We start from the raw sequence: 16021 nt of genomic DNA on the forward strand, positions 1-16021 counted from the left end.
TTTTATATAAAGTACGAAAAATCGCGAAATTCACGACATTTACTTTCGCGAATTTAACGGAAAAATCTTTTTCGCGAGGATAAACTTTCGCGAATGAAGACGTAAAGTTGAGAATTTTCACCCTTCCTAGAATTTTTAAAGACATTTACTTTCGCGAAAAGGGCCAAAGTCTCTGCTCGCGAAAGTTTGTACGTCTAAAGTACTTCAATTATTTTAAGCCCAGTTATAAAGATTTTTCTTTGATTTTAGCGATAACTGATATTGACTTTCATTTCATCCCCATTCAAAATTCAATTCTTAAAAATTGCACTCCAGAACCATCCCCATAGGATTTTTTTACCTTGGAACAATAGCATTTTTATCCCCTTTGGAATTTCGATAGGTATTTTAATCCCCACTGAGGAAAGAAGGTTTCACCGGGGTGTGAGACAGGGGTGTCAAAAATTAGGGGTTGTTTTCAGAAAATGATGAAAACTCAATTCTTGCAACTCTATTTAGATAAAAAATATTATACATATATTAGTTTTAATATAATGAAAATCCTAGTATATTACCAAAGCTCAAATTTATAAAGATTCTGTCGAACATATACGAAAAAATAATTGTAAGAATTACCGAAAAGAGAAAAGCGAGGTATTGACGTTTGTACCATTAAAAACGCATCCGACAATAAATTAATAGCTTTTGTTCTCTATTTTCACCAGGAATATTAAGAACTGCCACTTAATTGAATTATGATTCTAAATTTGTAAAACTCGTTAACGAGGTTGTGTAGCGAGCCAAAAACATTTGAATCATCAATCTATTCCTGTTATTCATTCACACTTTCAGGAGAAATATTGTTTCTAATTATATCCATCCGTTTTATCATTATTGAATCTGGCCATGCAATTGTTTTCCTTTTTCCTTCTTGCAAAGCTATATCCATCGAACCATAGATCTAAAATTTTCTTCTTTGATCCTGACCTGTACAATTAGAAGTTTATTGTCTTATTGGCCTTGCCAATGTGTCAGCCTGTCATCCCTCAAATTCGTTCGACTTGAACTGTCAAACACCCCTGTATCACAGGCCCGATGGGACCCCCTACCAATTGGAAATTTACTCTTCAATTTCAGGTCCACGGGAAAATTGACATCGTTTTCATCCTCAATTGAAATTTAAAGGAAAAAATTTGTACTTCAAAGCCATTCCCACTGATTTTTTGATCTAGGAGCAATAGAATTTCTATTACCATTGGGATTTTGATAGAGATTTTCATAGGAAGAAGTTATACAGGGGTTGTGAGACAGGGGTGTTGTCAAGTTACCGATGTTAGATCAGTCGCTCGTAATCGTCTTTAGTCTGAACCCGTGCTATCATCTTTTGTAACACCAGTTTCCTTGTCCTATAAATAAAATTAAAAAAGGTCAAAAATCAATTGCAAAATTCAATTCGATTTATCTCTTCGATCGAAAACATGGCATTTTGAAATTTTGGAAAGTTCTGATAAACAGCTTTTCACCTAGTGCGACCTGCACTTTTAAGATAAGCTTCCTGTCTTTGGATAAAATATAAGGGTTGAGTGTGTAAAAGCAATTTTTAAAGTAGCGTGTCAAAAAATCGGATTTTTGATTGCGTCTTTATAGCAAAAAAAGACCTTGTCATCCATATTACGTTATTAGTCAATTATTCAATCAAGGGTGTGGCTTTTACCAGTACAGCAAAACTATTACTAGAAGCACTGAAGACGCTCTGTTTGAAATTTGTAATTTTTGTATTTTCCCATCATTTGAAATCAAGCAGACATATGATAGTTAATGAATCAATTATTATGATCAGTAAAGTCTCGTATGGATAGCATGCTGTCTCTTATCTCCTTGCTTACCAGCCTTACAAATTGTTCAAAGCAGAGACAGGACAGTTTTCAAAATGACATCATCAATAGCCATAAATCATTTCCATAATTAGAAACAATAAAAATTAAGGGTACCAAAGTTAGCCAGAAATTAATCAACCGATTTTTTTTCTTGTCATTTTATTTGAGCTTGCTTAGACCAATCATCATTAACGGCTTCTTTATCAAAACCAAAAGTACAGTTATCCGTTTTTTATCTTTCCCAGATCATTTCCAATGGAATTTATTCATCTAAAGAGAACTATGGATACTATCGCGCAAGGTTCAGGGTTACAAATGAGCTAATGTTTTTCGGGAACAAGCGAATAATCCGTGCACTTGTCATCCGTCTTGTTGTTAATTTGTACAACCGCTTATATTTCCAAATTTCTGCTCGAGTTTCTGATCGAACCTCAGGATTCCTGTTAAGATCAAGCCTGCACCAAGCAATCAGCGTCCATGAAAATCTAAAATCAGTAAAGGACCTTTTTCAACAGAATCCGATTCCCGAATTGCTAGACGCCTATTGAAGCTTGGTGGCAAACACTGGGCTTCTTGAGTCGTTTCAGTACATGTTTTTTATAAGCATACAAAAATCCAAAAGTTGGCTCGGAAATGCTTAGATCGAGAGATTTACATAGCTGAAAAATGCTTTGAGGGATGCTTATATCCTAAGCAAAATTTTAGAGAAATTTAGAAAATCCAGCCAAAAACAAACAAATTCTGAAAAGGCTCAAAGTAATGTTTGACATATGCTTAAACTTTTGCCATATATGAGCCTAAAGTCTGTTCATATATAATTGGCAGCGGAAACAAAAGAGGCTGTAACTTTTGATACCTTTCGAATTAGATAGCGTTTTTGCGCTTGTTGAAAATATAATCACAAGTGGAAAAATTTTAATTAAAATAATCTAATTTTATTTTGAAAAACGAAGATGAAAAATGAAGAAGAAAAAAATCAACTTCTTCCCTATTTGAGCTATAAATACCAATTTAAGTGTGCAGCTCGTTGACCTCAAAAAAAAGGGTACTTTTTGCTGCTTTTTGCTGTTTTTTGGTCCGAATTAGACCAAGACTTTGGTCCATAACTTTTGACTGAATAAATATTTTTGAAATTTTTTTTCACAATGAAGATGAGCTAAGATTCAAATTTTATTATTGTGAAATTAGTATTCATAGCTCAAATAGGGAAGAAGTTGATTTTTTTCTTCTTCATTTTTCATCTTCGTTTTTCAAAATAAAATTAGGTGTTTTTATTTGAAATTATTTCACTCGTGATTATAATTTGTTGATTTGGGGACATTTATCGGGATCGTTTTGCAAAGTTTTCCTATTACGGCTAAAGTAAATTATTAACATTGTTTTTACACCTTTGCTTTTTGGACCTACCCCGGTGGGGTGGAGGTCCTATAAATTAACCCGTGTTCGTTAGTTAGTACGTTAGTTACCAACTTTTCTCGAGATTGGCTCATTCAATTTTTCTGATTTTTTGCACAAAGGTGCATTACTATAAACCCTCAAATATGACGGAGCCCGATTTTCGAAAAAAAAAATTTTCCGGCCGGTAGAACCGGAAATGTCCCGAAAAAAGCGGTTTTTTGAGATTTTCTCGAGATTTTATCATTAGTTTTTTGCGATTTTTTGCACATAGATGCACATTAGTACTGCCGAAAAGGTTTAGAAAACCGTTTGCCGAAAAAAAATTTTTCCCGGTCCGTAGAACCGGAAATGTGCCGGAAATCGTCGTTTTTTCACATTTCCGTCACATTTTTTCAACTTATTTAATTGTTTCTTTACAGAAAAATGTTCTTTATGATGATGCCCAAAACTTAGCATCGTTTGATTTCCAAAAAAATCATCCTTTGAATCCGGAACTCCTTAAAAATCGCCGGAACAGCCGAAAACCGGCGTAAAACGGTTTTCCTTCATTTTTTCAACTTATACTCGACAGATTTTCATGATTTTTTGCACAATGATGTAAAATGGCAATGCCCAAAATGTGACAGAGCCCAATTTTCGAAAAAGAAATTTTTCCGGCCGCTAGAACCGGAAATGTCCCGAAAAAGGTGTTTTTTTGAGATTTTCTCGAGATTTTATCATTAGTTTTTTGCGATTTTTTGCACATAGATGCACATTAGTACTGCCGAAAAGGTGTCGAAAACCGTTTGCCGAAAAAAATTTTTTTCCGGTCTGTAGAACCGGAAATGTGCCGGAAATCGTCGTTTTTTCACATTTCCGTCACATTTTTTCAACTTATTTAATTGTTTCTTTACAGAAAAATGTTCTTTATGATGATGCCCAAAACTTAGCATCGTTTGATTTCCAAAAAATCATCCTTTGAATCCGGAACTCCTTAAAAATCGCCGGAACAGCCGAAAACCGGCGTAAAACGGTTTTCCTTTCATTTTTCAACTTATACTCGACAGATTTTCATGATTTTTTGCACAATGATGTAAAATGGCAATGCCCAAAATGTGACAGAGCCCAATTTTCGAAAAAGAAATTTTTCCGGCCGCTAGAACCGGAAATGTCCCGAAAAAAGCGGTTTTTTGAGATTTTCTCGAGATTTTATCATTAGTTTTTTGCGATTTTTTGCACATAGATGCACATTAGTACTGCCGAAAAGGTGTCGAAAACCGTTTGTCGAAAATGAGCCGGAAATCGTCGTTTTTTTCACATTTCCGTCACATTTTTTCAACTTATTTAATTGTTTCTTTACAGAAAAATGTTCTTTATGATGATGCCCAAAACTTAGCATTGTTTGATTTCCAAAAAAATCATCCTTTGAATCCGGAACTCCTTAAAAATCGCCGGAACAGGCGAAAACCGGCTTAAAACGGTTTTCCTTCATTTTTTCAAGAAAATGTCACGGTAGAGTTAGGCTGCACGCATCCCCAGAATTTATTTTGTTATAGGGGATGCGTATCGTGTATGAAATTCTCGTCCGAGAGTTACCTCAAATTTGGGGTAACCGAAAGTTGCATAAATTTACATAATTTTGTTACATCCAATCACAGAAAGAGAAAAATGACGTCATTGTGTTATTGCTTTCATAATTATAAATTTTCATTCATTATACAAAGAAAAAGAGAAGTCGTTGTACAGCTGTGACACATAATCAAAAAAGAGAAAAGAAAAGACGGGGGTAAGCTGGGACAGGAATATCTTAGACGATACGCATCCCCTATATCAAATCATATCAGAGGGGATGCGTGCAGCCTACGGTAGAGTGCGACTGTTTGAGTTTTCTGGAAACCTTATTTATTAAGCTGTGCATTTTTCTGTCTGATAGTGGTTTTTATAAAGAAAAGCGTTTAATAGCTTTTTTATTTCTTTTTCAAAAATCTTTTTCAATAGTGTTGATAGTTTCTCTCAATAGATATGCTTTCATTTTCTTTATTTTTTGTATTTTGACCAGTTATGTCTTATGTGTTTCATTGTTTCAATGTTCACTGATTAGTTTGATAACCAGGTAGGTCCATAAAAGTATCGCTTGTTTCATATCTTTTCAACGAGCGCAAAAATGCCACCTGGTTCGAAAGGTATCAAAAGTTGCAGCCTTTTTTGTTTCCACTGCCAATTATATTTGGACAGACTTTAGATATGCTTATAAGCGCAATGCTTATAAAAAAACATGTACAATATAAAACCTACTAGTAGTCTCTCTGAATCTGAATACAGTGAACATGACGATTTCAAAGTCTTCCCGAAATAGATCAGCCGGTGATTTTCATCGAAACAAATGAAACCCACTTGATAAGTAAAGAAGGTTCAAAAATAGCTTTCTTTAATCGCATCTTTCAGAAGGTTTCAAGATCACATCTAAGCACCTGCTTTTGAACGATAATCTCCACAAAATGAGTTCGGAAATTGGATCATTAAAAATTGCTATAAATTGATCATCGACAATAGGTTAATGATTAGCATTAAAAACGCTTGATTTTATTTTTGGCAGAGGTTTTAGTGCTAATTGCTATCTAGACAGGAGACCCAGCTTATATTTGAAAGTTTGTTGTATTAACAACTGGTTCGAGCTATAGGTTCAACGTTTTAATTTTATTGCAGACCTCACATTCTAAAATAAAACAAAACAAGTTTTGGAATTCACGCGTTTTTTCTAAGAAAGTCAATCATATGGTCCGACCCACGGTATGTAACGCCCTTAAGTGTAGGTTTCTCTCTCGAAATGCACTTTACTTTTGATAGCGTGCACTACAAAGGTCTTATTTTAGCTGAATACACTGTAACGATGTGTTTAAGGACTGCTGAATTGCAAGTCTGACAATAAATATCTGATGTATCTTTAGTAGTTTTGACTCGCACCCATTTTGATTTGTTTTGCACAATGTGTCAACATTTCAGGCTCATTTTCGGGTGGTTTCAGCAAATCAAGATATGAAATCAAACTACACTGTAAGGGCCAGAAACGTCTGATGAAATTCACTGCTCAAGAGCTGCACTGTAAGGGTCCGGTTTTGAAATCCATTTTTTGCCCGGGCACCGTGATTCCTTTATTAGGAATAAAGGCCGACTTGGTTGGCCGACTTGATACAAAGGAATAATATGACGGACTTGAATAGCCAATTTGTTTAGAGATTTTTAAAATGAAAATTCAACGAGCAATTAAACTATAAAAAAAACTTTTTTGACGAGTGTTTAAAAGCTCAAGAAGTATCTTTTCATCGGAAGTATTTTTCGTGGTTTTTACTGTAGAGTCTAGACAGTAATATTTCATGCTGAGTCATTTTTGTGGTGAAAAACGACGTGCTAGTTTGCATGAAGATTCATATAAAAATCACACGAAATAGAATAGAATGGACGGATTAACATCGATCCCAAGATACAAAAGGAATTGATTGGAACGCGAAAAGCGGATGAAAAAATCACTTGATTGAGTTATTTGATGACGAATGGTTTGTTTTTTCCGAATCTTTGATTTGCGTTCCAATATCTAGCAATTGAAATTCCAGATATATCAGAACGTTACGGGAACTAATTATCGCACAGCTAAATTGCAGTGTGATATATTAGTATGAAAATGTCTTGTCCTTTTTAGTTAGGAAGTTAGGATCTAAAAAGGTCTTAAAATCATTATCCTGATAATTTAAATTTTAAAGGTTACAAAAAAACCCAAAAAATTCTAATTTTCGAAAGTTGAAAAGCTGATATCGGTAAATAAAACTCTCGATATCCCGAAATTAGCAAAATTTTGGCCTTTTTCATCAATTTAGAACTTTTCGATTTTCAGAAGTCGGGCGGCATATACCCTTTAATGTTCAACCTTGTGTCCCCTGGGTCCATTGTGCGACTTGATAGATATCATATGAGGAATATAAACCAGATTTTTTATTTCTTTGAGATTTCTGTCAATCTGACGTCAGTAAAAGGACAAAAAATACGAGGACAATACGAAACTGCCAGGAAAAATATCTCTCATACAGGATATTTTATTACTTCGAGTGATTAAAGAAACTGTTATATTAATTCAGGTTGATAAATCAAAAATAGGAATCTAACTTCTGAGTCAGTATAAATTGGATTTGCTTCCTTGAACTCAATTCTTCTCTCTAAACTTTTTAAACTGCCAGCTACCCGTATCTACATCATTTGCATACAAAAAAAAATTCATAAAAGTAAAAATTACCGAGTAAGGAAAATGCTTGGTATAAAATTACAGCCCAATAGAAGTACATAGAATTGGTAGAGTTTGGGAGGTTTACTTTTCCATCAACTTAGATTTGGATTGTGATCTTTGGTCTTAGCCAATATACGCGTTCAAGACAATAAAATTTCCACAGAGCTGAGACGCAAAAAAACTGCGGAAATCAAATAAGGTAAAAAAGGTTGTGAAATTTTGTATTGGTAAGGAGAGGAAAAGTAGTTTACGCGCAAGCCTTATGGTGCAAACCTTATCCAAACCTCTATAATACATAGTCGATGTAAAAAGGATATACAAGAAAGGTACTCCTGATTTAGTCCTAGCTCCTACTTTGAAAAAATCTTAAATATGTCGGATCAATTTCGAAATCTATAATTCTAGAAATTCCGTAAACTGAGTACAGGAACAACCTTAAAAAAGGCAGCATACAGTACATAAAAATAGACAATACAATGGAACTCATGTGGCCTTAATTTAGTACAACCTATAAATATAAGAGAGACGATCCGTTAAGGTGTCGAAATTGTGGAAACTAAAATAACTTAACGGTATATGTATTTATGGATGTAGACAAAATGTGGGAATAACTCAAATTAGTTTTATAATGAGGTGGATTAATTTTCATCAAAGCTCCCTACTGTTTACATGAATCGCTTCACAATGTCAAAACGCTCAATCGAATAACAACATTTTCATGCATTATCCAACAATGATAAATTCAGTACTTCAGAAGGATTTGTCAACACATGTGGTCGGGTTTAGACAAGAATTAAAAATAGTTTTCCATAATTATAAGGTCATTTTAAGGTCACTTTAGTGAACTGTCGAACGTGCTAACCGCAGTATCTTTTAAATTGCTCGTAGGTCCAATTGTAAACATCAACAGAAAATATCTGATATAAGAAATGTTTTAGGTTCGTTTTGGGCTAAACCTAAAACTCGTGACCACGCCCCTAAAAGTCAAAATTCTGAAAAAGAAAAAAAAACATCCCCAGATATTGACCCGTCAAACATTGTCAGATTCTAGCTCAACTGAAGCTAAGAATAAAGAAAGCACTAATTGAGAACATTCAAATTAAATCCTAGAAATGAGGAAACGTTGATAACAATGTTGTAACCACTTTTGTAAATGTGGACGGGAAGTTCAGAATTAGATGCAAAAAGCTTGGCGAAATTTCGTTCTACCTGGGCTCTAATTGAGACAGAAATCTAAGTTAAAAATCTCAACTGGACTGGATTTCCACAGGGGAAAAAGCAGCAACACTAAAATAGTCAAAACTGACTAAAATTTACTGGCTTTTATGCAAGAAGCGTGCACTTATATAAACCCTGATCCTGTTTTCAAATGGTCTAACTTCAAACCCTGTGACCAAAAAGTATGCAAAATGGGCTTTTCAAGAAAATATTTGAATATTGGGGGTGGATGATATAACATTTTTATTAACAATTTACCCCCCGGACTTTTGACCCCGGACAGCAGGTCCAACCCTCCGGACAAACATCAGTTGACCCCCAAAATTACCCTTCAACAGAGCAAAATTACCCCCAAACAAAGCAAGTTTACCCCCCGGACACTATTTCCCCCACTCCCCCCCCATGTACGAACATTTTCTGGAAGAGCCCGGTAAGTCGATTTACAAATCTTCTAGCTTTTGAGAATTGAAAGAAACCAAAAACTGCAAGAGCTTTTGACTCTATTCTTATTCCAGACCCATAAAAGGAAATTGTTTGGAGCAGCGATACATGTTTTTTTTTTATAAGCAAGTGTATGCCCCTTGGTCAGGCTCGTGTATGCCTAAGTTCTCAAAGCATCCAGGCATAGTTTATGCTTATTATATGCTTAAGAATCATGCTTAGGATTCACCCCCGAGCCTAGTTTTTTATGAAATTTCATAAATTTTGTAAAAATTTGTTCAGATTTTGGGAGCAGTGGAATGTAGCTAGCCGTGGAATGTCTTATTTTTTACTTGACCTCTAACAAACCTTTTTTATAGAGATAAAAATGACCACTTGAAAAATATTTTAGGCTGACATATATGCTCATGTTATGCTTAGGAAATCTGCAAATCTGAGCCTTCATATGCTTATAAGCGTTATGCTCTGAACCTAAGAATGCCATATCCAGAGCATTTTAACTGTAGATTTTTAAAAATCCTCCATTAAGGCTCAAAACTTTCACTAAAGTGCTATTTTGTGCTTCAGGTTTGTATTACATATCAAATTCAGGTTAAATTTGGTTCCTAAACTGAATCTACCATAAGAATATTTTAGAGATGATTTTTTCCAACAAAAAATTAAGATCATCAATGATTAAAATGGAAAAACGCCATTCTTATCAAAAATACGTGCCGTTGGAAACTAGTAGTCTAGGTAGATGGGTAATAGAAATTCTTTTGTTCAAAACCGCTCATAAAAGAAGCGCTATTTTTCGAAATTAATAATATCGCCAATTAAATTAGCTCATATTCGCAACAAATATCTTGTATTGATTGATGAAAAATATATATTTTTAAACGAAACTTCCAAAGCAACAAAAAAAGTTCATTGGACGTCAATCGAATTAGTTCCGCTTCGTTGAGTTATTCCCTTTGTTAATGCCAGATTTTATAAGCATCCGCGACAATTGAGGTTAAAAAATACTACGATGGAAATTAAAAATTGTTTAGTAGAATCCCCGCTCCACAGAAACTCGCAGGAATCCCCACCCCACTGAAAAAATTGACCAAACACATACCGTCCTTGGTAGAAAAAATATTCAGAAACATGGCCCCCCCCCCAATATTTTGCAAAGTAATTTTTTTTTACCTTTAAAAAATCTTATATATACCTTTTAGAGGGGTGAAATAAGGGCTAAAAGTCGAAAATTTTCTTCGTCGCCCAACGAATATGGTGGGCGACATATATTTTCGGCCCCCTCAATTCAATTCGCACGCCGGGGGCCGTGAGAAACCTTAACCCCACTGAAAAATGCCCTATGATTATGACCCCATTGAAAATTGAATAGGGAAGTAACAGTCCAAAACCCTGTGGACCCACCCACTGGCGTTCTTTGAGCTGGAAATATCATTTCACTGTGTGTGAAATATCATAAAACAAGAAGTTAGTTGGTTTATTTTATACACGCTTTTTTTTTATAAGAATAGTGTACTTTGCAAAAGGGTCAAGTATTCTTAATTATTATAAATAAAATCTTATTCTTAGTGCCAAAATTGAGGGTGAAATATTCTTTACGTATTCTTACTTTTTTAGGCTCGACTTTTTTACAAACATGAGAAACGATCAATTTGAGAGTTTTGGACTTTTGAGTGGACTTTTGAGTGAACATTTGAGTGAACATTTGGGTTAAAATTACATTTCTTCCTCAAAACAATATATCTCTAACAAAGGAAGCAGTTTTTTTTGTTAACCAAATTCAAAATGACTGTATTCTTATCAAATTCTGTGAAATTCACTCTGGAGGGTATTCTTAGGGTATTCTTACGATTTGACCAATTTTCACCCTGATATTTTTATAGAAAATATTCTTATTTTAAAAAAGCGTGTATATATTTTTATAGACGTAGGCTGTACTTTCCTCGATTTTTGAGTACATATCATCGAGGTTCCCAAGAAAACCCAGCAAGAACTGTTCGATTTGAGATGAGATTTTATTTGAAATTTGCTGTTTGTTTGGCATTTGTTTCTTGAGTGAAAATCTGTTGAAGGCCTTTGGCACAGCACCTAAGTGAGAACTAAGACATTAGAAAGCATTTCAGGTTGGTGGGATGGAGCATGTTGCATTGCACCAACGTGAAAAAAACTTCTCGTGTCCCCAAGCCTTAACCAGGGACCAGTCCCGGGGGGTACTAGGTTTGCGAGGTGACGGGTATGTCCGAGCCGAAAATCGAAAATCGAGCCTTTGAGAGACAAAATTTTGGTGATTTTTGGACCCTTTGAGAGACTTTTCCTAAATTTTGGTCCATTTTTTCCAAATTTTGGTTTGATTTTCACCAAATTTTGGTCAAAAAATATTTGAAAATCGAGACCCTTTGAGAGAGAAATTTTTGTTTTTCGTGATTTTGGGACCCTTTTAGAGACTAACTTTTGAATTTGTACCCCTTTGAGAGACTTTTGAGGAATGAGAAAAGGTACCCTTATAGCTCGCACATACCCGGCACCCATTTTGCCTAAGTACCCCCCCCCCCGGGGACCAGTACTCTGAGTACTCCAAATCATGCTTAAAAAAAGCCACGAAACTAAAAAAGCGGTAATTTCAGAAAGATCAAAGGCCAATCGGTCGATCGAAAGAGCGACAGTACAGTACAAAAATGCAAGGAATTTACAAGTGACAACATGAAGCTATTAAGGATGCAGAGGAATTTAGTTACGGAATTTTCTTATCGTAAAAGGCATTACGTTTACTTATAGATCGTTTGAACCTCGTGTAGGGAAGTTATTCTGTCATTTGAACACCTTCTTTCCGGTTTCTAAAAGTCTGGTATCTTAAATTTATAGAAGTTTAAGGAAACACATTCCTTCTTTGACGAAAGTGGTGAAGTTCCTGACCAGACAAAGATGACATCATGTTAATTCTGATTTTCTTGGGAAAATATCTAGCCCCTGCCCCGCCCTTTCTTTCTTTCATTCTATGCATTAGATGGCTTAGAACATCTTTTTAAAATTTCTTCTTAAATTTGCCAAGAAATCTTGACAAGAAAAATACAAAACCATCATACACCATTCGTAAGAATTGAAAAGATTTAAATTGCCGGAGGCAAGATTAATCTATTTTTAAGTGTTTTTGAGTTTAAATATAGATACATAAATAGTCAAGTATCATTTGTGTGAAAATAGCAAAACGATTGACGCGAAATAGTTGGCATACAAAATTGAATCATCATCAAATTTCGGTGTATTTCGAGAACAAGAAAAAATTTCCAAAAATGTTATTGGGAAAATTGATGAATAGGGAAAATATTTTGTGTATTTCGAAATCTAATCTCCATTTTCATTACCTCAGCACTAAATTTTAGGCTGATTAAAGTTATCGCAAACGTAATTGATGGATTAAATATTGATACACTGTTTTACGGCCCCTACCGACCCTAAAATTCCAAAAATCGAAATAAAAATAAAATAAATTTTGGTATTTCATTTTTATTTTCATCACCTTACAGACTGCAGAATTTTCAAAATATTGGTAGTTTTTCCAAGGTTTTGAGAATTTTATGGTCAATTTTTCATTTTATCTTTGAATTTGAGCTTTTTGTGTCCATTTTTTATTTTCTATTTCTGATTAGAAAGTATCCAAAGTTCAGCCGGAATCTAACTGTTCTAATTTGAGAAACCGCATAGTCTTCAGTTTCGAACAATTTTTTCAAAAAATTGAAGATTTTTTTTCATTAACAGCTAGTACTGTAGGTGTAATTTAACAATGAATTTTTTAAGTATAACGTGCGTCAGAGAAAACACCGCAGGCGTTAATTTTGGCTCGTTAAACAGCCTAAAATAGGCCTTGAAAAGGTCAAGCAGCTAAAAAAGAGCATTATGGTTTATAATGTCAAAGGTTAATAAAAAAATGTCAGAGAGCCTACGGATTGGTTTTGATGAATTTTTGCTGGTGAAAAAGTGAACTTAACTAAGGTTTTTCCTGCTAAAACTGCACCCTTTAGTTTCGAAAGGTAATATACGAGTAGAGGGCCCACATGAAAAGTCAAATGAATGAAAGCAAGCTTTTTTCTGTCACTCCTGATTAATATAGCACCTCTCAAACCATAACTGACTTTTTTGACAGAATTCCCACGACAAAAGTCAACAAAAACATCGAAGTAAGTTCAAAATCTGAACTAGCATATAGTAAATACTGTAATTCAAGTCATTGATAAGATGGTTAATACAGGCGGGATCTTTACTAACTAGATATCTAAGCAAACTGTTAGTTTGAGATTTACGAGTATTTGATTAATGTGTAATAAAGTCAGGAGACCACTTCTAAAATTCAAAGCAAAAAAATCATTTTTGACTTTGATTTGTTTACTTTAGTCAGAGGTGTATATCAGATGAGATTCAGCAAAGACAAAAGTTGAAAAAGATTTTCGTAGAAAGAAAGTCATCTGACCAGCATTCTGTGGAGGCGAGTTGTTCTAATCTCTTTACATACAGTTTAGGTAGGTGTGTCAGCAGAATAGACCTACATCATGGCTGTACATGAAACAGGCATGTTTACAATATGGGGTATGGGACTTTCCCTGCTTACAGTGCAACTACTTTATTAAATTATCTTTTAGCGTTTAGACACCCTTCGAAAAGACCCAGCAGGGTTTTTTCAGCTGGAGAGAGTAAAAATAACGGACTGAAACTCGATGAGACAGATATTCCCATGTTTTTATGGCTGATGATTTGAATTCTATTGTTTTCAAGTCAGAAAACTCAGTGGGAATGGAAGAAACAGCACAATATTTTACAATGGGGATTTTTAATTTCGTTATTTTCAGTGGGATAAAAATGGAGTATAATTTTCCACTACGGACGATATTTTGGCCAATTTTCCAGTGGAAGGGGGTCCTACCGGGTCTGTGAGAAGAGGGTGTTCACTATACGAGGGATCGAATGTTAGCAATAGTATCATAGTACTATTGGCGAAAATTCATACCCATGGGTGAGCATTATAGAAGTCGGTGAATTTATATGAAAACATCGGGGAGACAAAGGTTTAAGATGACCACCGGGGACATAATGCTGCAGTTTGAAAAAAAGAGCCCTGTTAGATTTCAATTATAAGCTAAATTTTGACGGAGGTTTTAACAAAACTTGAAAGAGCTGCATACATCTCCAGACATGCATGCACGGTTGATCTACGTTGAAAACAAATTCGAGACCGTAGGCTAAGTGATGAAAGGGTAATCAATCGATCGAAAAATGAGACATAGAAATTTGGTGAAATAGACACCACCTAGCATATTAGATTCCAAAAATCATGACGTTGGACCTCACACAACCACTTAACCCTCAAGTTTCTGATTCTAAATAAAGAGTTCTCACTGAGAGAGTAGATTCACCCACGTATTTCGTGTCATGTTGGCACGAGTACAGATAGCTTGGATACATTGCTCATGGTAAAATTTCATTCACAGTTGCCAAAATCTCTCTCATACTTGAGAAAAGGATTAAGCTATTTTCACTAGACATAGTCATAACAATTTGAGCAAATAAATATAGATCTCTATGCATTAATCCACTTCTGGGCTATGCGTTATTTTATAGGAAAAATCTTATGAGAAAACATGAGGCCAAATGCCTGGAAGCAAATGAGGAACAGACTCATTTCAAGAATGACAAAAAACATGTTGACTAAAACACATGTTTAAATGGAAAATTTCACCATATAGTCGCAATAAACAGGACCATCGCAAGAATCAGCAGAATTTACTGGTTCCTATAAAAAATTTCAAGAAAATATGAAAAAGTTTGAGGTAGGATGATCAGTACAGTATATGGCGTGCCAAAATAAACGATAGTACCGTAGTTTTTGGGATGTTTTCGACGTGATAAAATATGATTCATCTAAGATTAAAAGTGTAGATAATTTTAATCTCACGTAAGCTTTCTGGAGATACACGTCGCAAGGCGGGGTTGACGTGTCAACTAACATGTAAACAAACTGTCTACGACTGCATCTCTTCTCATGCAAATCTCAATTAGATCTTAACTGTTACAACTTAAACTGAAAATGCATAGGTTTAAATGTTCCAAGGGTATATTTTCCACGCTTTCCAAAGTGAACCTGCAGTCACTATCTAGGAAACCAGAGCATATCACCATATCAAAACAAGAAGAACAGGGTCAATCAATGCTGCCAAGATGCGCAGAGAATTTATTAATGGGGGATTATTAATGTTTTTTTTTGCAAGAAAAATGAATCATTCGTGAGAGAGTTGCAAAAATACAGGTCTCTTTTGCCAGCTACAGAGAATGTTGATCTTTTAAGAAATCCGATTTGAGCATAAAAATACGTGCCTGGCTTTGACAATAAAAGAATAACAACTATTTACCTTATACGGGATAAACTCTTAATTATGACAAAATTTACTTCACTAGTCTAACATGACATTTAGGTACTTTAACAAGGAATTACCCGGTTGATGGTCTGATTCCACGATGTTTGATTTCAAATTTTACATATAATTCTAAGTGACATAACGTAAAAAGAACCCTTAAAGAGAAACTTATTATTTCATTGTTTTACTAGGAATACTCAGCCCACGGGAAAATTGAACCAAGATTTCGATCGATTATTTTCCAAAATGTCGTGAGTGTAAAAAAGCATAAATGAGATAATTACCGTATAGTTTAAACTAATTTCAGCTTCAAGACTGAAAACCTCAATTTTTTATTTGTAACTCTTGGTGTAGGAAGTCCCTCAAATTTGTGGTCGTTCCGTTGTATCTACAGAAACCAGAAAAGCAGTCGGAAAGATTTTATCAAGAGAAAACCTCTCTAAATACACTCT

At 34.7% G+C, this 16021-nt stretch overlaps 1 protein-coding gene across 2 annotated transcripts in view; it reads right to left on the minus strand.

Annotated features, from left to right (window-relative positions):
- Positions 1 to 480: 480 nt before the first annotated feature.
- Positions 481 to 16021, minus strand: part of LOC136824854 (U11/U12 small nuclear ribonucleoprotein 35 kDa protein-like) — a 69280-nt gene continuing 53739 nt past the window's right edge. Inside the window, exon 4 of one of the 2 annotated variants that reach the window (XR_010849179.1) lies at positions 481 to 1385. The gene's annotated coding sequence lies outside the window, so the exon portion shown is untranslated. The remainder of the gene's footprint in view (positions 1386 to 16021) is intronic. The other variant, XM_067080829.1, reaches the window with a different exon arrangement.

The sequence above is a fragment of the Clytia hemisphaerica genome, unplaced genomic scaffold (genome assembly GCF_902728285.1).
Source record: "Clytia hemisphaerica strain Z4C2 unplaced genomic scaffold, Clytia hemisphaerica genome assembly, whole genome shotgun sequence".
NCBI lineage: Eukaryota > Metazoa > Cnidaria > Hydrozoa > Leptothecata > Clytiidae > Clytia > Clytia hemisphaerica.